This window comes from Tetrao urogallus (assembly GCF_951394365.1).
Source record: "Tetrao urogallus genome assembly, chromosome: 3".
NCBI lineage: Eukaryota > Metazoa > Chordata > Aves > Galliformes > Phasianidae > Tetrao > Tetrao urogallus.
In genome coordinates this window covers 58,260,297-58,284,164 of record NC_136815.1, presented here as the reverse complement: position 1 = coordinate 58,284,164, position 23,868 = coordinate 58,260,297, and positions in this window count along the sequence as shown.

Here is a 23,868-nt window from a genome sequence, read left to right as displayed (position 1 = left end):
GAAGTCCTCACAGATGGCACTCAGATTTGGAGATCTCCATGTGGAAAATATTTTTGGAAAGACAAATAACTGTAAGTGGGTCAAACAAGGGGATTTTTTGTCATATGGCCCCTGAAAATAAAGAGGGATAAGGCTATTGTTTGTCTGCTTATTCTACACAGAGGCTTCTGTAACCTAAGCATGCTAAAATGGGTAAGTAGGGATATCCAAGTGCATATTTACATTTGTATCATATAAGAAGTTGTGTGTGTGCATGTGTTTAAGAGAGAGAGGCTACTTAATCCTATCATTACTGTAGATGCCCATTTTATTTATTTTGCGGTTAGTGTACTAGCAGTTTTTACTACAGCATCTGTATTTGCTTCTAAATAAATTCATTTCAGTGTTTTCCTTAATGACAAACCAATGCTCTTAATGTCTTCTCTCTTCTTTACAGCAGACAATACACTTAGATAGTGCCAACTGTATCGTGCAGAAATAGATTGCTTTGAAGTAGCCATTAATAAACAGATGCTAAGTTCCAAAGAAACACAAATATACACTTGACTGAACATTTCATCAATGCATTTAAGACCTTCTTTCATATTTGAAATTTTTGCAAATTCTTTGACTGATACAGCATGTTAAATGGTCCTTAAAGGTGCAACACAATCATCTTCAACTCTGATGTCCTAGTGGCAAGTTAACACAAACCTGCCATAAAACTAGTATCAACTGAATTCAGTGTTTTGCTAATCATAGCATCCAAGACATTTTTTTTTTGTCCTTTACTTAGAATTTGGTGTGCCTAGAATAGGCTGCCATTTAAAATCTCACTGTGATTTCCAGTCCAGGTCTTCATCATTTTCAGTCTTCTACTATAAAGAAGTTAATATCTTTGCTTACATCTTAGCTCAGGAATGACCTCAGGGCTTGGGACAAATAACTTGTCTCACCTACTGGTGCCTCTGGTAATGAGATATTTGTATTACACCAACCCAGAAGACAGCTAAAACCAGACATATTTAAACACAACATTTCTGTCAGTGTCATAAATCCACTTCACAGTGAATGACAGAAAGGCTGAGTTCATTGTATTCTCCCTCCTGCGGCTTCCACCTACGCATTAGCTCTAAGTTTCAAGTCCAACAGAAGCACAAAGGAAAGAAATGGGTTTTCTTTCTTTCTCCAGCTACTTCAGGTCATATTTCTAGCCAGTGCCATACACTGACACCTGAGCTAAAAGATTACATTCACCTTCATCAGTCAGCCAAGCTTGATTTAGATGTGTGTTCTCAAACAGCTAGTGAAGCAAAGACCACTTCTTTCCCAATTGTGAACAAAACAGAAAGCAGAAAATGGGCCTTATTTGTGGATGTACCTGTCCTCTTATCTTGTCTGTTTTTGTGGACAGCCTTGATAAGAGAACTGTGTTGGTCTCCTATCCTAAGGGTGCACCTGGTGTAGCAACTGGCCAAAGGCCTCCTGGCACAGGTAAGCTTGTGAACCACATGCTCTTATTCAGGAAAAGTCAATTTCTCTGCTGCTGTGAAGAAAAAAATTACCTAGAGCTGATTTTAGTCATAGCAGTGCTGTCTGTTTATTACTGGATCTTCCACCATGTCATTAATAGCCTCGGCCTAGAAAAACAGACACTGTTTTCCATCCCAATCGTACCATGCACCACCTACCCAACTACCAAATCTTCTAGACTACTTAACTGCTTTTGCAGAACAAGCACGTATTCTGGCTGTAAGCTTTATTAGATAGTTGAAAATACAAAATGAAGCAAAACAGATGGAACTTCATAACCAAGTAGATACAACTGAGGGTTTGATGATGCATAGGCTTCTCATTTTCAAACTGGTACCAGTCATCTTGTTACATCTGTTTGAAGCTGTGATAGAATCCCCTGTCTTTTATTCTGCGACCCCAAAGGATGACAGTATCCTGCTCACTGGAAACTGTGCTAAGACTTGCTGCAGGACTGAGCGTGACCTTGCTCCAGAAAACTCTAACCATCAGCTGCGCCTTCCGTTGATCTAAACTCTTGGCATGTCTTGTCTGCAGTGAGTCTGCATTTCTTTTGATATTACTCAGCCACCATGGTCTGATTTTCTGTATGTGCTTGGTAGTGCTCCTTCACTTCACAATTCAGTGAAGAAATGAAGTAATTACTAGACAAAACTCTTTCAACAGTCAGATGTTGGGCTCATGGCCAATAAGTAATACGAGCTTGTAAAAGATAAATCCATGCCAAGTATGGGTAACCATATTATATGTCCGAAAGGCCAAACTAATGGAGGAGCCTTGGTCCAGGCTTTCATTCTTTTTGCAGGTGAGCTTGCGGAAATCAAAATTTATGGTATTCATGAGTGGAGGACCTGGCCCAAGTGAATTGCAAGAGAGTAAGTTCAACACTCATGAAATGAGAATTAGGCTCAGTATACTAAGGGTCTGGGGATTAATTGTAAAGCATCGGTTTCAAAGACTCACAAAATACGATCCAGTAAATTAATTCCAAACTGAATATCAAGAAAATGTTCTTCACCAGAGAGTGCTCAGGCCCTGGAATAAGCTCCCCAGAGCAGTGGACACAGCCCCAAGACGCCTGAGTTCAAGAAGAGTTTGGACACTGCTCTCAGACATATGCTCTGATTTTTGGGTGCTCCTGTGTGGAGCCAGGAGTTGGACTCGATGATCCTTACAGGTCCCTTCCAACTCAGGATATTCTGTGATTCTGTGATTCTATTAAATCTTGTGTGGATATATCATATGGATATAGACATTGTGACAATGCAAGGAACCATCCTGGAATAAGCTGCACGGATAATCACTTCAGACAACGTTGTCACTGAATTGAAAGAGGGTCAAATAGAAAGCTTGATCTTGTAGAACGAGGAGCAGACTGCCTGAGGAGACCCATTGTGCCACCAGCATGGACTACTCAAACAAGAATGAGAGCTGCAACATCACTTCCTAGATCGTTGGTACTGAATAGGTGGGAAAAACCCACCCGTTTCTTCCCATCACAGGAATGAATATATCCATTGGCAGATGTTAACCAAGGACATTTAAAATAACTGGTACATTCTACAGATGGGAGGGAAAACTGAAAAATGTGCCTATGGGATATGCTTTCTACTTAGGAGTTGCTCTCTGGTTCCACTCACACTCTACCTGAAGACATTGTGCAAAACTGGAGAAAGAAAAGATGAAGGGGACTGAGGGATGGTTCGGTTAGGGAGGGAAGGAGAAACATAATTCCTGAGCTGTAAAGCTTCCTGCGAGGTATGAACACTGTAAGGATAAGGGAAAAAGAAAAAAAAAAACAAACACACTGCTTGTTGTGGAGGGTTACAGAAGTGAAAACATACACAGAGGTAATGCAAGAAAGGCATTTCTAGTTAGTACTGATATAGCAGTCAATTGAATGCGTGTCAGTTCCCTTTCTTCCTCTCTGTGCTCAATATATATATTTAGATGTGAGCAGAGACATTGTTAATCTCAGATCCCAAATGCCACTTTGATAACTGCCAAGATTTTGGAGAGGGCTGCTGTAGCAGCAATAATACAATGTTATGTTTTCTATCCTGATGGACGATTGTATGTGAAGTGCTCCTGTCTCCAATATGTGCAATATTTCAAACTTTCCTGCCAAAAATAAAAATGGAAAAAATCAAGAAAGCCTTGAGGCAACAATAACTTATTTGACATCAAGTTACATGGGTTTTACATGTTTATTTCCTCAAATATTCAATTAAAAGCTTACTTACTGTGGCAGATGTCATATCACATGGTACATATGCTCCCTCTCCAATACAGAGCAGCTTTTTAGAAATGACTGCCAAAATGTTGTAAGAACTTTTATAATGGTTTCAGGATGAAGCATAAAATGTAATAAGTCACACATTTTTGTGCGTATTTTATTGATCATTTGGTACCAGCTTTTTGTCTGGGGGTCAAGTTTTTTGATAGTTTTTGGGGAGGAAGGAGGAATTGTTTCCATGCTAAATGGGAGAGAATGAAACTACTGGGTTTTGGAAAATGCATACATACAGACATTATGTTACAGAAAAAACAGCTGAGGTGACCTGAGTAATAAAGGTTTTCTTTGGTCTGCTCTTGTCCTTGTGTGTGAAGTGCAAAAACGCATGTAACTACTATTAAGAAAGACTTCAGCTCTACCAAAAGCATTTTATCTTTCTGAAAATTCAACTGTTGGCCATTTGGTTAGCTGTTTTGTGGGTAAAAACAGGCTGTTTTCCAAAAGTGCTGTCTGATTTCCATTCATAAATCAGGGTATGTGTTAACCAAACTTAGATCGCATATTAAGTAGACATAATGCATCTGTATTTATTCAAATCTGGTGTTATAACTGCATGTTATACTCCACGTTACAAATCAGTCACCTTGATCATCAAGAAAAAAGATATTTTCTGGTTGATAGGTGTCCAGCCTAGAGATGTTACATGTTTTGCCACAGAATTTAAAATCAAGTCCAGTTCAAGATGTTGGACTACCTAATAAAGGACTAGTCAGTTATGATGATCTCCATGTCTTTCTTTTTATTGGCTCTAAAAAACAAATGGTAGAAAGCTCCAAAGCATCATGAGAAAAGAGCTGTGAAAATCAAGACTGAAGGTAATTCATATTTGTTTGCACCCACTGAAGTCCTGTATGACCCCAAGTTCTAGGGTCCCTAGAACTGCCTTGTTCAGCAAAGGATTATCAGGCCTAGGAAACAAGGTGAGTTTTTAAGACATGACCATAACACATGCCAGTTGACATGTTACACACAGGATAGGAGTGAAGGAGTAATATGGATCTATCTTTGCTAGCATCAGTGCTTACTCCAGTCTCTATAAACAAAACATGTCAGCACTGAATCAATATACTTGAAATGACAGAGCTTTATGGATTTTGAGGAGCTTTTAGGACAAAAACAACTCTGAAGTATGTTCACTGCAGAGTAAATCCTGATTGTCACTTGAACACAGCACTCAGTTCCCTGTGGTTGCACACAGAGCCTTAACCCTAACTTCACAGGGCTTTCAACAAGGAGTATTCAAATTTAATCTTTTGTTTCACTTCAGCATGAGACCATGGTCCACTTTCTTTACCTTAAGAAGACAGGCTAATCAAAGTCCATAGCTGTAAGGCTTCCAAAGCATTCTTCTTTTCTCTTCTGGAAATGATTCAGAGCTAAAAGTGAGCTCAATTTTAATTGTTTAAAATTAAGAAAAAAGTCCAGACTATGGTGATGAGGTGCAGAGTGTGGTCAGAAAAGTGTACTGACCACCAGCCTCTTTATAAATGGCCAATTCCTTCTAGTGCATAGGGCAGAGGAACAGCACACGAGCATGCTGCACTTCCAAACTGGTTAAAATCAGACTAAACACTTAATATGGTCAAGTGCCAGCATTTTTACTGACACTTTTTTTGGAGAGGACATTCCCAGGATTCCATGACTTGATACATATTTGCCATGCATGGACTCCAGGCCATAGGCAGGTGTAGCAATGGAAATCACCTTATAAAAGAAGGATATGTTTTGTAAAACATGCAAGATATATTTCTGAAACTTTTAGAGATGTGGTTATACTAGGATCTGAAAAGGGTGAGCAAAAGCTGCAAAATGGTGGTTCAGAACAGAACAGAAATCCCCCAGAGAATCACAGAGTCATTTAGGTTGGAAAAGACCTTCCAGATCATCAAGTCCAACCACCTACCTGACCTACAGAGTCCCATCACTAAACCATGTCCCTTAGTGCCTTGTCCATGTCCCTTAAATACCTCCAGAGTTTACAACTTCATTCATCTGGATCAGCTGGTGAAACTCCATTTGGGGCCATAATTCGATGACTAAGGACTCTTACAAGTACATTACAGATGTTCACTTTGTAAAACTCAACCTGTAACATCATGTTACTTATTCCATATCTGACACAGCAATGAAACAAACTGGATAAAGCACTTAAAACTGAATGCTTCTTTGAGCATAAGGAATCAGATTGGAATTAAAGCACAAGCACCACCTTTTGCATATACACCAATCCTAGGATTACTGATTATTTTTTTTACTTTTTTTTTTTTTTTTTTTTTTTTTTTTTTTTTTTTAATGCATTCCAAGCTCACAAATCCTATTTCTTGGACACAATAGGTCTATTGTCATTTTGATAGAGAAACACACAAAAGAGACATGGGAAGCCTTTTCCATCTGCTCACATTTCCCGTTATTGGACCATTCCCTTCAGCAAGTTTTGAAATAACTTTTTTTAGTTTGGTTTCATATGAATCCAGCATTTCTAGTGCATTACTGATTTTTACAAGATCATCTAAGGTACTTCAGAGTTTTGAATTTCTTCCACAATACAGTGTTTCTTAAATGTTCTTCTTCTCAGCCTACGACTTGCTACTGGTCAAAAGCTGTTTCATACTGATGAGTGCCTTAATTTAAAAGCTGATAAGATCATTGCCGGCAACATCACAAGAAATTACGCTGACAACAGTAATATTAGCACAGTACCCTTGGGAATTGCTCTTCTGAACTACCCATACCCCTGAACTGCTGGCCTGGGATTCAAAACTTGCATTTCTGACAGATCTTGTGAGGGATAAGAAGGCTACACATAATATAACCCAGGAAAGTAAGGCTTTTGAAAGGGTGTTGATCCACAGATGCAGTTAGCAGAATTACTGAGATATCCAACTTGTAGAGCAGATGTGGGAAGAAAAGCAAGTGATGAAAGTGACTTTTTTTTTGCGTAAGACTGAAAAACAAAGCCCTTCTGAAATATTTACTCTGACAACAAAACTTGCATAAAAATAAATTAGGGTCACTATTGGCAGCAAAAGCATAGATCAAATATCAACACAGGAACACAGGTATACACTAAACAGCACGTTTCCATGCTCGGCTTGTTCAGGAACCAACAGCAGCATCAGTAGCAGTAGTAATCACCCCTTCTAACAGAGAACACATGCCTACACCTTAATTTCCTTTACCAGGAATGGCTATTTCAGGCTCTGTCCAAAAACAAACACTGGTGAAGGAGAGTAGGCATCTTGGCCTTGAAGTCTTCAGTCTCAGGGGAACGCCACTGTTCATATCTAATCAAACCACTCAGCCTAATTAGAGCGCTAACATTCCAGTCTCACATGGGAAAATTCCCACTCATTCACAACTACAGAGTGAATTTGATGAACCTGGAAGCTACATAAGTAAATAAGTAAATAAAACAGATTTGAAACATTAGCTGGGTTCCTTCAGATGCCATAAAACTGGATGCTGAGACTTAGAAACATAGAATCATAGAATCACCAAGATTGGAAAAGACCTACAAGGTCATCCAGTCCAATTGTCCGCTTCTCACCAATAGTTCTCACTAACTCATGGCCCTCAGCACAACGTCTAAACGTTCCTTGCACACCTCCAGGCTTGGTGACTCTATCACCTCCCAGGGCAGCCATTCCAGTGCCTGACCACTCTTTCAGAGAAGCAATATTTACTAACATCCAGCCTGAATTTCCCTGGCGCAGCTTGAAGCCATTCCCTCTAGTTCTATCATCAGTTACACAGTTACACCAGAGAGAAGAGGCCAACCCCCAGCTCACTACAACCTCCCTTCGGGTAGTATAGAGAGCAGTAAGGTCTCCCCTGAGCCTCCTCTTCTCCAGAATGAAAAATCCCAGCTTTCTCAGCCGCTCCTCACAAGACTTGTGTTACAGACCCCTCATAGTTTCATTGCCCTCTCTGAACACACTCTACAACCTCGATGTCTTTCTTGCAGTGAATGGCCCAAAAATGAACACTGTACTCAAGGTGCAGCCTCACCAGGGCTGATATCATAAGCATTTATGGAAGCAAAAAGATAGCTTCCTTCTTACGTCCCTGCCCACATAGAAAGATGGGAACTAGACAAAAAGTTAGAAATTGCTAAAAATATATTTTGGAGGTTGTGACTAGTCCTTTGAGGTACTGCATGTACTAGCCTTTGAGCCGAAGCAGCAAGTAGCATGCAGGCTATGTTTGTGCAAATCCTTATCCAGTATCCAAAAAGAAGCAAATTCAGAGCCACATCAAAACACCTGTATGTGTTCCAGGTGACCAAGATATCACTATAGTCACTAGAAATTTAAAGGCTGTTTAAACTCACCTAAAACTTGATCACTGCCTTTGGTCAGCTGAATTTTGAAGTTTTATTCTGCAAGCTGAATCTACTCCTATGTCTCTCTGTGACAAACAACAGAAACTGAGCAGCAATAAGTGATTCTAGCAATAATCAGACTTCTTAATGATTCTACCCTGAACTCAGGGTAGAGTCATGGGAAGGCTGAACGTGTGCTCTTATGCTGCTGAAACAGGTGGACAAACTACTTTTCCTTGATTTGACAGGTCATGTTACAAATACACTTTTTGATCTGGTATATAGCATCGTAAAATGCCCAAGTATATTGTAGCAGATTCTTAGAAAGGAAAAGTAACGTTCACATGCTTTTGTGCATTGTGATTGATCATTAAAACTGTGATTTGTTTTACATGTGGTCTTTTTCCACTTGTTTTGCTAATAGATTTTATTAATAACTGTTTTTTGAGATTAATGTGTCTGACACCAAAAGCAAAGTCTTTAGGAACTGCAATAGTTAAATGAATCCAAAGCTTTTAACTCAACTTGAACATATTATGTTGAATAAATTAAGTCATACTATCTGATACTGACTTGGTGATTCAGAGTATTCAGACTAGGAAAAATTTATTTACCAAAAGGGTGGTTAAACACTGGAAAAAGCCACCTGGAAGGGTGGTTGGTGCCCCATGCCTGTCACTGCTCAAGAGGCATTTGGTCAATGCCCTCATTAATGTGCTTTATTCTGAAATAATATAGTCTAGTCTAGTCTAGTCTTGTCTATTCTGGTCAAGCCAGGTCATTTAGGAGATAGCAGCACTGGACCTGTTATATTGACTAGCAGTTATATACAACCAAAGAGAAAGCAATTTTTTCCTAAAGGTGCTATCTTTTGGAAAACTTTGCTTGTCTGATCAATAATTAAAGAGGGTGTACTCTGACTGTCAAAAAAGATTAAGAGGGCCTTGTGAATCTTGTGAAGTATTTTAAACATAAGTGCAGTCACAAGAAATTACTTGGCCTGTTCATCTCCTAAAGTCAAATGTTCATTTATTAGAGTCAATACTGAAATATGTGCACTTCCAGGGGTTGATTCTTCTCAGTTGTTAGACTGTGCTGCAGATCAGATAAATTGTTTCTTGCTTCTCTGCATTAATTAACAGGAAGCTGAGATCACAAATACAGATTGAATTCCTGTTTGAGATGGTCACAGTTGATTGAAATTTTCTCTTCCTCTCTCTTTATTTGGAAACTAAGCGATCTTAAAAACAGAACTTCACAGTTATGTACTGGAGGTATACCGCAAACATGATCCAAGGGATGGTAGACCTCTCCTACAGGTCAGACTGAGATAGTTGGGGCTGTTCAGCCTGGAGATGAGAAAGTTGCAAGGTGACTTGAGAGTGGCCTTTAAAGCATCCAAAGAGGGCAGGAAAGAAGGGGACTCTTTAGCAGGGTCTTTGGAGACAGAACAAGGGGAAATGGCTTCAAGCTCAAAGATAGATTTAGGTTGGATATAAGGAAAAAATCTTCTAAGGTGAGGGTGGTGAAGCACTGGCACAAGTCTCCCAGTGATGTGGTTGATGCCTCATCCCTGGAGACTTTCAAGATGAGCCTGGATAAGGCCCTGGGCAACCTGATCTAGCTGTGGTGTCCCTGTTCATTGCAGGGCAGTTGGATTAGATGGCCATCAGAGGTATCTTCCAACTCTAAGGATTCTACGATTTTATGATTCTATGACTCTATATACACAAACATGTGAGACTGTGTTGTCCTATCACTGATGCAGGGTTACAATAACATTATCACAAGGTAAGTAAAAGACTGTGCTTCCTTTTTATGCCTAAGAGATTGGTTGAGAGGGATGAAACTAGTCCCCACTAGACCCCTTGCACACAGCATCCAATTGTCACATGCCTGAGTTCCTACTATGCAATGGAGGTGTCAGTAGACTTCGAGAATGTTCAAAACAGACCTGGGCATGGGCCCTACTAATAGCACAGTAATGCATCTTTCCTTCTTCTGGCTTTTGAGCAACATAGGCTGGTTTGGAAAAATAAGCATCTGTTTTCATGCCAGATACTAGCAATATTTTCGTTCATATGAATATGTTCAGAATAAGCATTGTTTTAAGTCAAAGACATTCTCCTTTTGGAAACATTTTATTGTGTAAAAATTGGAGCTGACATTATTACCACTGCGCTCTCCGGATAAAATTGTTTTTATGAATGTAAAGACTTGCATAAATAAATAGATAAATAGATAAATAAATAAATAAACAGAAGTAAAGAAAAGCCCTGAGCCATAGCATGAGATTTTTACTTCATTAAAAACAATGACAAAAAATTTATTGGCCTCAGTGGGACTGGGATTCCACTGCAAATGAATTTGTGCATGCAGCTGATAAATCAACTGTGAGCATCTCTTGTGTGATATCTGAACATGAGAGAGAGATGGACTTCTACAAGCTAATTGGTACATGTCTTCACTAAATTCAATATCTTCTTCCCTTTTGTTCTCCTTTAAAAATATTTTCCTCTTGGAGAAATGTATCACAGAAGAAAATTGTTCTGCTGCTCTTCTTCACAACATTACATGTACTGAGTGGATGATCCACTCTGTAGGAAGTACAAGACAACGGGGAATATTTATCTGCAATGCAAAGCAGATAAAGAATTCAAGACAAAGTTGCCAAAAAAGGGAAGTTTGCACATTGACTGAATAAGCTGAGCATCATGGTTTTCAAATCTATCTGTTCTGTAGTTGTGTTTAGAAATTGTCTTTAATCCACTTTATATTTACCCATATTTCTGCATATGTGTTTGGGAAAGTTTATAAACTGCCATTTTTGGATTCGTGAAATGTGAAAAAAAAAAGTTAAAAATAAGCAGTATAGGTAATAACTGAACATGAAGATATACTGGGAAAACATGAAGCAAATAGTGCGTATCGAAGGAGTTAAATTAACACATGGTAAATACTCATCATTACTCTGAGAAAATGAAAAGTGATTGGGACATTCACTCAATGAGAAAGGGAAAGGGAAAGGGAAAGGGAAAGGGAAAGGGAAAGGGAAAGGGAAAGGGAAAGGGAAAGGAAAAGGAAAAGGAAAAGGAAAAGGAAAAGGAAAAGGAAAAGGAAAAGGAAAAGGAAAAGGAAAAGGAAAAGGAAAAGGAAAAGGAAAAGGAAAAGGAAAAGGAAAAGACTGACCTGGTGTGTCTCTAAGAAAAACAGGTGAAAGCCCATCCTTCCATCCTTCTTCCTGGAAGGAGATGCTCTAAGCTTCCTAGAGGCAGACATTCCAGAGGTGGCTAACAACACCATCTGTTGATCTTTGTGCAGTGTTTTAGAGATCAGTCCTCTCACTGAAGAGTGAGGTTAACAGATTCATCCAGGTTACTCATTCTCAACTGTTTCTAGTTTAACTAGCATGCAAAATGCTACGTGTAAAAGCCATGGTTTGGAGGCATTGTTTCTACATTCCTTTTTTTTTAATTTTAGTTGCTGTATTTTTTTTCCTCTTAATCCCTATAATAATCCTGTTTTGAGGCATGCTTAATTATTTAACTTTGCCATTCTCTCAGGGAAATTACAGACTAAATTGCGTGCTTGTTATTAATACAAAGCACCATTTTGTTAGCTAATTTAGAATTTCACACCCACATCAAACAAGCAGATGTCTATAATCTATTATTTGTGATCCTGCTTAACTGCACCAAGAGGACAGAAGCCACACTTGTGCTCTTCCACCCTGCTGTGCGGGCACCATCCAGCAGTCAGGTCCCCTCAGAACCCAGCCCCGTACAGGCAGATACATCATCACAGCCTTTCTCCCTTAATGCCACATTCAGTGGACGCAGCTGGCTCTTCTTTTCTTTTCCAAAGTTTCTTCGCATTCTGTTACTACTGCATGATTGCCACTAGATACACACTGGCTCAGCATTTGCTTCTCAGCTTAACAGCCAGGTTTGGACATCATTTAAAACCAGTTCTCAGGATTTCTTCCAGAAAAGGGGAAAAGACAAACTCTCCTCTAGGTTGGTTTTGCTTTTAATGCAGAAATAAGCAGCGTATATTTATTTCAAAAGGGGAAATGTCCCTTTTCTTCATTCTTGGCTCTCACATTCATTTTGTATTGCAACTACTTCTTTTTAAGCCCTGTGCAGTACAATGTTGTTCCTACTGTAATGCTGTTTAATGTAGCAACACAAACCTGGCAAGTGACCTGAATTTCACACATCAGCAGCAACCACACAGGAGACACAGGGACCTGCAACAAGAATGTTTTGTTTCATTCTTGGTGTGCTGATTCCTGCCCATGATCCAACTGCTCCCCCATCTGACCTTTCATGCAATTTTCATTGCTTTGGAGGTCGTCTTGATGCATGGCATGCCTGCTGTTCCTCATGGACTAATGTATGTGCCACATTTGATCAGCTGTGTGAGAGAGTAAACTGAGTCATGTCAAATGAATGTTGTGATCTAAAGACGTATAGGGTGTCTTCAAGAGTGTCAAAAATACATGTATAAGTGAGACTCAGGCAAAGCCTTACTCTTCGTTGGCTATTTTGCTTGGACATTATAGAACTATGATGTTTGTCTTAATAGAACTTCTTTATTATATTTTTTCAAAGTAAACAAGACTCTCAGCACAACCAGAGTGGCTGAAATACTGGAACATATGACATGGGGCACTTAGAAGACATTTCTGGCTGGTACTTTGCTTGAAGGAACGCATATCTTGTGGCAAGGGGCTGTGAAGGGTTTACAGATTCTCCAGCCGGAGACAGCTAAATGTACTGGATGCTGAGCTACTGTTTTTCGACGTTGGGTGCTCGTATTCACTCTACCAACTGAATATTTGTTGCAATTAGTTCCTAAAATGTGTTTGCTGTTCCTCTCCTGTATTATGGACTCGGCTTTAGACATGCCTCATCTCATTCAAACATGAGAAGAGAGGTTGAGATGAACTCGACAGAGATGACACAGATCCAAATGAGATTTCTGTCAGTTCTGCTGCCAGTCACATCTTAACCTTACATGAGAAAGAGGACTAACTGCCCATAGACAGAGATAGCATAACCCTAAAATGGTACCTCTAGCTGTGGGACATGCTTTCACAATGCATAAATGAGGCAAGAGAGTTCAACACTGCTGAGCCATTTGGGCATTCTTCATAGGGTTGGAAAATTCCTCCCCTTCCCAGACATCCTATAAGGTTGTATAGAGGGAAGAAAAGAGGATGGAAGATGAGGGAAGAAAGAGAGGAAATGGAGGATGTTCTGCCTTGAAATCAATGAAGCTACTGCAGGGAATCATGCACACAAAAAGTTTGTGCTCATGATGAAAGCAAAGAAACTCATCTTGATTAGCTTATTGATATATGCTCTTGACAGAACTGTTCCCCTTCCTTTCTTTCCTATTTTCCCCTTGAGCAGCCTCCTCACTCTTAGATTTGCGATTATCCCTTGCGCCAGACCCAATGTTCCTCCTCATACTCAGTCAATCTTTACAAGCCTGTTTCCTATTCTTGGGACCCCCTGACAAATCCTGACAAAACTACAATTCCCCTACAACCCCCGGTCCTCTGCCTAATCCATTTTTCCCTTTCCTCCAACAGTAGTGACAGCCTTTGCTGCCATGTCTCCCAAACTGTTCCAAACTCATTTTGAGTTCTGCATACTGCACAGGGACTCTGGAGCTCCACTCCAGAAAGGATTTTCCAACTCTGCAGTGGGGCAGCATCTGCAAGAGGGCAGTGTCCTACGCAGGCAGGATGGCAACGGGGCCACACTCTGCTCACAGGAGATACTATTGCAATTGGGAGGTCCAAGCATGATTCATGGCTTCCCTATCAAGCTTCCTAAGTATGAGCAAGGAACAGCACTTCTCTTTCATGCATGTGGACATGTCACTATGCACGCATACAATCACACAAGAGTACTTGAGAGAGACTGTAGTGATGAATGTGAACTAGTCTTGAAGGCTGCAAAGAGTGGAGTAAAAGGGAAGAGTGTTAGAATTTTGAGTCTATTTTGATGAAGCAATAGAGGACTGCAAAGGAGATAAAGAGTTACTGTGCTGCTTACAGAAGATTCAGAATTTGGAAGGAAAAAAAAAAAAGGAAATAGCTTTGAAATGCTGTCACAGGAGTGTCTACTTTGAAATTGTGCTGAGAAACCCATTCTGGAGTGCTTATTCTCCTGGGACAATTCCACCCAGATGTGATAGCAAACACTGTGATGCTCAAGACCCAGTTACAAGACCTTGCCATGAGGGAGCACTACATGAGTGGGAATGAATGGAACCAAAGTACATTTCAATCAATGAAACTATGCTGATGTGCTTTGATTCAAACAAAGAAACTTGGGTCTCTACTGATGCCTCCAAGGATGGCCTTGGGGCAATGCTGTTCCAGGAGAACAGATGAGATGCACTTGACTTTCTATGGCATCTGTTACAAGAATGATGACTGAGGCTGAATGAAAACATGCCAGACTCTAAAGAAAGTTTAGGCATGGTCCATGTATATATGAAAATTTCTAGGCATATGTAAACTTTGTAGCTGAACAGAAACTGGACTTCATACATATATAGATGCACATATTTAAATACACATATATTATGGATTCTGAAACTTCTCTTTGTATAGTTAAGCTTAATGATATCCAGAGGGAGCAGATTCCTGCAAACTGGATTTCCTGAATGAGGAAAATGATTAGTTCCCTTTTACACTGTAAGCCTGCAGTTCAAATGCAGATTTTTGTCAAGGGAATTTTGCCAGTCATGAAGTGTGGTGGCCTACAGACAACCTCTGAAGTCTCATGCCACCAGGATACTTCAATTTTAATGCTTCATGAGAAAATGTTTCTATCTCATCTTACTTATGCAGCCATTCCTATCCTTGCCTTGTTTTATTGACGAGTCCACCATGAGACCAATTGGCTAAAGAAACTATTTCAGATGCTAACCACCAGGACTATCTTAGTTTTACACATCTAGTGGACATAAATGCTTGTCATCTTGTTTTATGAGAACTACAAAATTTATTAGATCAGACAGGTCATTAAGTAATTTTTTTCTTTAAAAATGTCTTTGATTCAGTGAAGTCAAATTTATGCTCTGTTATAGCGTGCTAACAGCTATTTTTTTGGCTAGGAAAGTCAGCAATAAATCTGCATTTAATAAACTGACAATAGATCTCAATGTGAAAGAGATTCAAGGCACTCATTTTTCCAGTTACTTAAAAGCAGTGAATCCTTGCAGAATTGCAAAACTATTTCAAAACTAAAAACATATTATTTCTAGAAACATCTCATTTATTACAGCATATAATTTTGCTTAGTGTGGGGGTTATTTTAAAAGCTGCCTAGTAACTGCCTGGCTCACCAGTGGCAGCATGCTTTCTTCACCTGCCAAAGAGGAAACAGAATTTGGGACTGCTCTTCTGTGAACACTGTTCATGAATAAGTACACGAATGCGTGCACTCCCTTCTCCTCCTGCAACCCCCATTCTCTGCTGATGTGCACACATGCACAGAAGAAAGCCTTGGAGTATGGTAGAACAGGTTGTCTAGAGAAGCTGTGGAATCCCCATCCTTCAAGACTGTCAAAACTGAGCTGGAAAAGGCCCTGAGCTATCTCATCTTTCTCTGAGGCCTGCCCTGTTTTGAGCAAGTACTTAGAGTTGGTTCCAGTGATGTACTTCTTAATTGTAATTCCATGGACACAAAGAGGACAAACAAGTTCTTCTGCACATTACAAGGCTGGGTGCTAAAACACAGTGACTGTGCATAAAAGCTGACTGGGCAGGTCTCTCTCCACATGCTCAAGCAAAATGCAGAAGCAGCAAAGACACCAAGCACAACTTCACAAGGGGAATGTTCACACACAGGTTCCAGGTTCCCAACCCACAGGGAAGTTCTTAAAAGACTTGAATGAAGTATCAGGTGATGGATAGGCATTCTTACTATGGCAACCATTCCCTGATGAGGTGTTGTAATAGCCTTGTTCTAATTTCTGAAATTCCCTCTAACCATATGCTTATTGATAGCATTTGGACTCCGTGTCTCACAGCTTATTCTTAAGATCTTTTGGCCATAGATAAATTAAATAACTCAGGTGCATCAAAGGACTGTATGTAGCACCAAAAAGTACTGGTTGGTAAAATGCCTTTGTAAGCTTCTTTATAACTCAAATAAATTTATATTAACATATTTCACTTTCAATGACCTTTGATACTCTAGTAGGATCCTGGAAGACAGATTCAGAACAAGATGAAGATCAGATTCAACAAGATTACCATGCTGGATAACTATTTACTGCTTGGAGCAATTATGAAGCTTATCACTTCTATCACCATCTTCCACAGTGTCACAACAAGGTCTTTTATACAGTTTGGTTTCCAATTATTTTCTGGATTTTTTTATTGAGACTATATGAGGGTGCTTTGCTGCTTTCATACAATTCTATCAACTCATTGATCTCACAAGTCAATGCCTTTTCTTTTTTTTTTTTGTTAAAATGCTTTCATGTTATTCTGCCTCTTCATAGTTCAGCTTTTCCAGTTGATTTCCCAGTGTTTCTTCTGTTTTTCAGGCAGCTTCAAATGCTTCTTGGTCTTCTTGGCCTGGCTGGATGGGGCCATGGGCAACCTGATCTTATGCCTGACTTAGTGGTTGCCAACCACAACCTATGGCAGGGGGGTTGGAACTGGATGATCTTTGAGGTCCCTTCTAACACAATCCTTTTATGATTCTATGATTTTCCAATGTGTCTGACCTAGATTAGACTCCAATGTGACAAGAAGAGGTCAAGGAGGAAGAAGTACTGAAATCACAAGGAAATTGTCTGTTATCTGTGATGCAGAAGATGAGGTTCACATTGCCATGAATGGCACTCCCTCTCAGCCCTTCTGGAGACAGTCATAAGGGTAGGAATATCACCTTTCAATATCTGAGCGGTATGCTCGAATTTTCTTTTCACATCTCTCCAGTTTCAAGAAGAACCCAAGTGAATCACGCTGTCTGGCTATAAAAAGGGAAACTAAAAGAAATGTCAGATGTCACTGTGGCTTTTTCACGTTATCATTCAGTTGTTCAGACAGGAAGTAGGCCTGCATCCTACTCACTGGGGCAGACAGAGGAGACAGCTGCCTCCAGAGTCTCTTTAGCAGGAGGGACTGCCCCTTTCGGAGCAGGGTTGTTTCCTTTTCTTTTAAACACAGTTTTGTTTCAGACCTCTGTTCTGCAAACCTAACTTACCCTCCGGATTTTTCAGAAGATTCCACACGTAAAAGGCAATGTTTCAAGGTGTTCTGTCTGCTGAAATTTGGTCTCATTTTCATTTCAATCCAGATCTTAAGCCATACTCATCTACTCCCAGACCACAGGGAATGGTGGAGATGAAAAATATTTCATTTTATATTTGGAAGCCTGATTCTCATCTCAACACAATAATTAGTAAGAGAACCACTGAAATCCACGGTAAATGAGCTTAAATAAAAAAGCTCAGAATACATTAATGCTTAAAGTGAAGGAATAAAACAGCCTGTCAAGATAGGCTCAGATTTCTTCTTAGGCTTGGTCACTGAAAACATTTCACACTCACACTGTCCTGCCACTCAGAATAAATGGCAGCTGCAGATCCCCCATGAATATTTGTTGCCCCAACTAAACTATGAGAATGTATTTTACACATCTCAAAGAACCCACTGGCCGTTCTGCAGTCAAATTCTTGCATCCTATTCACAAATGCACTCCTAGTTTGTAAGGTTCAAAACAACAATGCAGTACAAAAGCTGAAGAACCTGGCAACTTTAATTGATATGTCATAGTCCATGTGTTAAAGAGAGTTGCAAAGAGGTAAAGCAGGCTATTCAAATAGCTGCAGAATCACCTTCTCACATGCATGATTGACAGCTAGAAAATGATCAGGTATCCTCAAGGAGGCACTCATTTCTTCTCTTCAGGAAGACTGAGTTGCTGCCTACTCCAAATCATCCTCTTTCTTGAGACTGTGGTATTAAAACTAAGAGACCAGTCAGTGGTTAGACCAACAGTATCTTCAGTGGATACCCTCTTTGGTTTTGGCCTTCCTTTAATGCTGAGATTGGATTTTCACAGGCATAAATTCCTACAGATTTGAAAGTAGTGCCTAGTGAGCCTGTACTGGTTCTTGCCATTTAATGATAGGAATCTGAGCTTGGAGTCTTAACATGTAAAGGATGCTTATGACTAGCTCACATTGTCTCTCGTTGGCTAACGGCATATAGAGAGGACATGGGTCACTTAGTGCTATCACAGACGATGGCCTCCAACATGAGGCATCCCTCAGATATCCACCCTGTTGTCCATGTGCTGAGCTTTGTTAGTGAGCCCAGGCCAAAGCTCAGACTTAGAGAATTACCAGCTTTCTGAAAGAACAGCATTATAACAGTGCAGACAAAGCACTCCTATGTGCTTTGTGCTGTGCAAACTGAGAGACCAAGTGGTAAATGTGTCAGTTTAGGAGTGTTTTGGATTCAAGAAGCAATGGAATGTCCTTTATATCTTTCGTAATAAGAGTCTGTTTGGATTAAAACGATCTCCATGTAAGCAAAAAAAAATTACCAGTCTTCCCATTTTAAAACTGCCAGAGCTTCTTATACAGGCCTCTATTCAAACAGTGTAAGGGAAGAGGAATAGGGGACTTTTTTGTTTAATTCAAATGACGTGGTGTGTATTTCTAACTTAAAAAGCAAGACAGAAAATGAACTCTGTCTGAGGCAAAAGATTTAGAAGAAAAAGGAAAGTATGAATGTAGGATGTGGTCTGAACACAAAGGCAAGGCAAATGAACACTTTTAGTCATTGACAGAACATGCATTTTTATGAGTGTTAACAGAAATTTGGTGTGATGATTTTTATAATGACATCTCAGCCAATACAGCTGGTCTACAGGCAGAAAGGAAGGAAGCTGGATTCACAGTGGCATCTATGCAAAGTACTCTAAACATAATTAAAAAACAATTTCATGCATTCTGGGAAGATCTGAGATTGACAGCCCAGTACAGTTGCGAACCATGGTTGAAAACAAGGAAATTCCAACAGAAGAAATGCAAATTTGTACGTCATCTAAATATAACTGTGGAGACAGCTATCCTACCAAAACCAGGAGCCAGGAAAGCACTAAGAATTGGTCAATCTAGACCAGGACTGTTTTCTCCAAAACCTGGCAAAGCACAGTTGGAGAAGAAATGGCAAAAAGGTGAAGGTCACTAAGCACATTTTTGCTAGAAGGTGGATGCATGGAAAACATACATTTAAGATAAAATGATTAAATACAGTTTATTATCTAAGGCTTAATTCTCAATTACCACTGCTACAAAATCTCAACTACCACTTTCCTTCTATGCAACTTCCATTCTTCTCCCAGCGGAAATATCACCCTCTGGCTACAGGAGAAAGTACCAGAATAACTTTCACAGCACTTCCCTCTCCCTCCAAATGGAACCGATTCAGCTTTCCAATTTTTCTGTTACACTCCAAAAGGTCTCTCCACATACTCACCGCACTAAGTGTAAAGGAATCTTCCTTCCCCTTCTGGACAAGATGTGACACTAACCTGTTTATTTTACTTTTTAATTTTATTTATCATTTTTTAACTTTTTTGCCCTGCTTACAGTCTTGTCTGCTGCTCTCTCCACATCTCACTTCACTCAGTAACCCAAATCCAGACCCTATGCTTGCCTCCTGTTACACACCTGATGACACTTGACCCAATCTGGCTGCCCTTCCATCTCCACGCTCCTCTGGGCTCCCTTCACAGCCTTCCCCTGCTATAACTTCTCATGGCAGCACTCCCATCTTAAAGGCTTCTGTCCTCAGGTTTTCCCTCTTGCCTCTAGCAGTACATGGCAGGACTGCCCTGCTTCTGCCCTACTGCAGACACCCAAGCTATTTTCTCCCTCACATCCCAGCCCGGAGACAGAGACATGCATTTTTTTCTGCTGTTACTGCTTCTGAAGGCACGTTTTCATAAAGATGCTTTTTTTTTTTTTTTTTTTTTTTCTCTCACATGGCCTTCCCTTTCTCTTCTTCCTCTTCTCTCCTGCACTTTTGAATAATCTTGCATTCAAACCCTTTCTCTGCTCCCAAATTGCTCTCAGCCATAATTCAGCTTGTGTTTCCTGAGAAACTGTGGGTAGTTTCTCATTCTTTTTCCAACCTGAGCCAGCCTTGGAATGGATGTAGATCACAGAATCACAGCATGGCTGAGGCTGGCAGAGACATCTGGGTCCATCCACTCCACCCAGAGCAGGGTGCCCAGGCCCATGGCCAGGTGGCTTCTGGAGATCTTCGAGGAGGAGACTCCACAGCCTCTGGAAAACCTATGCCAGTGCTTGGTCATCCTCACAGCACAGAAGCACATTTTGATGTTCAGACGAACCTCCTGTGTTCCACCTTGTGCCCACGGCCTCTTGTCCTGATACTGGGCATCACTGGAAAGAGTCTGGCTCTATACTCTTTGCACCCTCCCTTGAGACATTTATGGACATTGATACTGATGAGATCCCCCTAAGCTCCTTTCCTCAATGCTGAACAGTCCCAAGATGCTTGTATTCTAATGATAACCTGACCCTAGAGGTGGAGGATTCTTCCCAATTTTGTTTTCATTCTCTCTGCAGTTATGACTCAACTTTCCCCTCACCTGGAGGGCCCCTCATCAGGCTGTGTTCTGTCTTTCTTTGTTCCATTGTTGAACTTCCCCTCCTACCACGGTCAATCCTCTTTCAGCATCACCCATCACTTCTGGCCTTGTGCATATAATCTGACGTCCATGGGACTTCCAATGCACGCGCATCTGCTCCCAGCATTTTGTCCATTTCTACTACCATAAGCTTTGCTGATTCTCTCTTTATGCTTTGATTCTTTTCCCCTTTTTCCCCGCTTCAAGTTGCATACTGGCATCAACTCAGCTGCAACAACTGTTCTTCCACAACAACTGCCACCACGAAGTTGTTCTCTCCCTTTTCCATTCACTTGTTCCATGCAGCACTTAGCACAGCCGGCATCTGGCCTGTCGGCAAGGCATCGTGAGCACTGCACTGAATGCAAATATAATCACATGGCTGGGGAAGTTGTTCCTGCCATTCATGTGAACAGTTAACTGCTTTTGTTAATTAACTTTTCACTGCCATGGAGTTTTGTAGCAATCGTTATGCTGGCTGAGACGGACCCTCTCCTGCAGGAATGGTTGAATAATAGCACCAGCTGAGCATGTTGTAATTATCACAGCCTCAGCACTGGGGAAATATAAGACTTCTGGTGGGTGGAAGCCATTGCCTCTTTCTTTTCCTGTGTGCCCAGGCTTATCACAGGATGTCATTCAAGGTTAAAAAGCTTAACATCCCTGCTGGTCATGCCTTTCCCCCTGGAGAAGACATGTGATGGATATGATAAAAAAGAGTTGTATTTCAGCTGTGCAGTCCGTTCAGGCTTGTCCTTCTCTACCTTACCCAACGGTGTCCCAAAACCGACATGTGACCCTGTGCACATGAGGGATTAATCATTTGGATTCCATTTTAGTGACATGGAGATCAAGGAGGCAAGCAAAGAGAGCCACAGCTATATTGCTTGCCCCACATCTGAGGGAGCGTGCTGGACTTCGGTTTTGCCACTGTAATGTGTAAATCATTAAGGAATGTTGACTCTAGTTGTGTTTGAGAACTACTTGCCCTGCAGCTTCCTGTGCCCCTTTCTCTTGCCTTTTAGTGATTTCTTCATTGTGTGTTATGCAAACAGGTGAACATATTTTTCTTGTTCCTATACACTAATTTCCATTCCTTTGTTCTCCTCTTGATTTCTGAAAGGATGCCACTAGGTATTTCTGCTTGAATGCTACATTTTCTAACATGAACATGTCTGACCCTCTATTTATACATCTTTAACAGCCCTTTATATTCTTTATCTGCATCTTGCTGTGAAATTCAGCCAAGATCAAGTAGAGGAAGGCAATGGTTCAGACTTAAACCAGATCAGTAATAACATTAATGCTTAAGTATAACACCTAGCAATTCCCAATGATGACTTTGTACTGAGTTTGCACCTGGAAATCCAGTCTTGCCCTCAGTCCTGAGGATGTATGTGGCTTGCCTCAGTTTACCTACACGTGGGACTGAGGCATTGCATGCTCTGCAGACAGCCCTGCTGTGATGGTACTGGCAAAGTTCCTGGATTCTGCAGCAATCTGGTGTAGGCAAAAGCCAATTCTGCCTCTGCTTCTTTTCTACTTTAACAAAGGATTTGTTTAATTAAATCACTATAACAATTAACAATAAGGACAATACAATCGTATCTGTGTTCAGTCATTAAATATCACTTTCCCTTTATTTAGCAACCTCGCTTTTCAGTACACCATAGTGTTCACTTTTGAGTTAGATTTATTTGTTGGCGTGTTGTTGTTTTTTTTTTTTTTTACATCATCAGAGTTTCCCTCTGTTGTGGCATTTGTGAAAAGGACTCTCCCTCAGGCAAAATCAACAGGATACTTTATAAAAAGGACACTGCCGTTTAAACCACGAGGAAGTGCTTGTACGAAAAAGCAGGCTAATAATGAACACTCATTCCTAAGTTTATACATGAGATCTCCATGCTGCCTCTGCTCTTATTTGCTGATGGTTAAATATTATTGTTGCCTAGAACAGAATTTGTCTGTGTTCTCCTGTCTGCACATAATCTGCTGATTTCTTCTTTCTTTCTATACTATCTGTGCTTCACAAATACAAGTAAAAAAAAGATTTTTGTTAAATAGACGCAATATTATTTTGCTGTAATGTAAAAAACACCCATAGAATTGTGAACTTATTTTTGGCACTCTGAATGCAGTGCACAGCTCCAGCTTTGCTGAACATTAAAAATGCAAATAATTTTTATGTAAATTCCTTGGACGAAGTAACTAAATAGGCTATAGTTTTCCTTTGCCTGGACTGACCTTTTGACTAAAACTCTGCCAAAATTTTACAGATTTTCCTATGGTCTGTTCTCCAAACAATGAGATCCAAAAGCTGCCAGACTTTTCATTAATTGGTTCTTCAGTGATGTTAGAAAAGCAAGAATATACGCCTGAATGTGTTTGTTTACTTATCATCTGCTGCTCCTAAACTTCAGGTTCTACGTTTATCCAACAAACAACTTTTCCTCCATTATCTCAACACTACAGTGTATTCAACATTTTTCTTTCCTCTCCTTGGAGACTTTTGGCCATTTGCTTTCTCTCATTACTGCATTCCTAATACTGAGTGGAGTACGCCCCTTTCCTTGGGATGGCCCTTCTGGGGATGAATGGATGGCTTGGGAAAGAAAAGACGAACTTTGGTTAGCACAAAATGTGTACGACGGTGGCTCCGTTGTGTGGGGCAGCTCTGGGAAGACAGAAGAGCTTCGGTCAGTATGGTAAAGAATAGAAAGTCAGTGTTAAAAGAAACCAATCAGATGAACCTATAAAGAAAATACAACTATCCAAAGTTCGTTCTCCTCCGCCTCTTTCCTGGCTGGCTCCCCGAGAGTCACTGCTGTTGCCACGTCCCCGGGCAGGAAGGAAAGCGGGGTGAGAGCCTCCAGGAGGGCAACTCGTTGCTACTCCTGCAGGGCCACCCCCGGTCCCGCAGCCGTCACAGCGACATGGCTCCGCGTCCTCTGCTGCCACCTAGTCGCCTGCTGGGGCACTGCCTGGTTAGCACGGCCAGGACAGACAGACAGATATGCTCACATTAGCGGAAA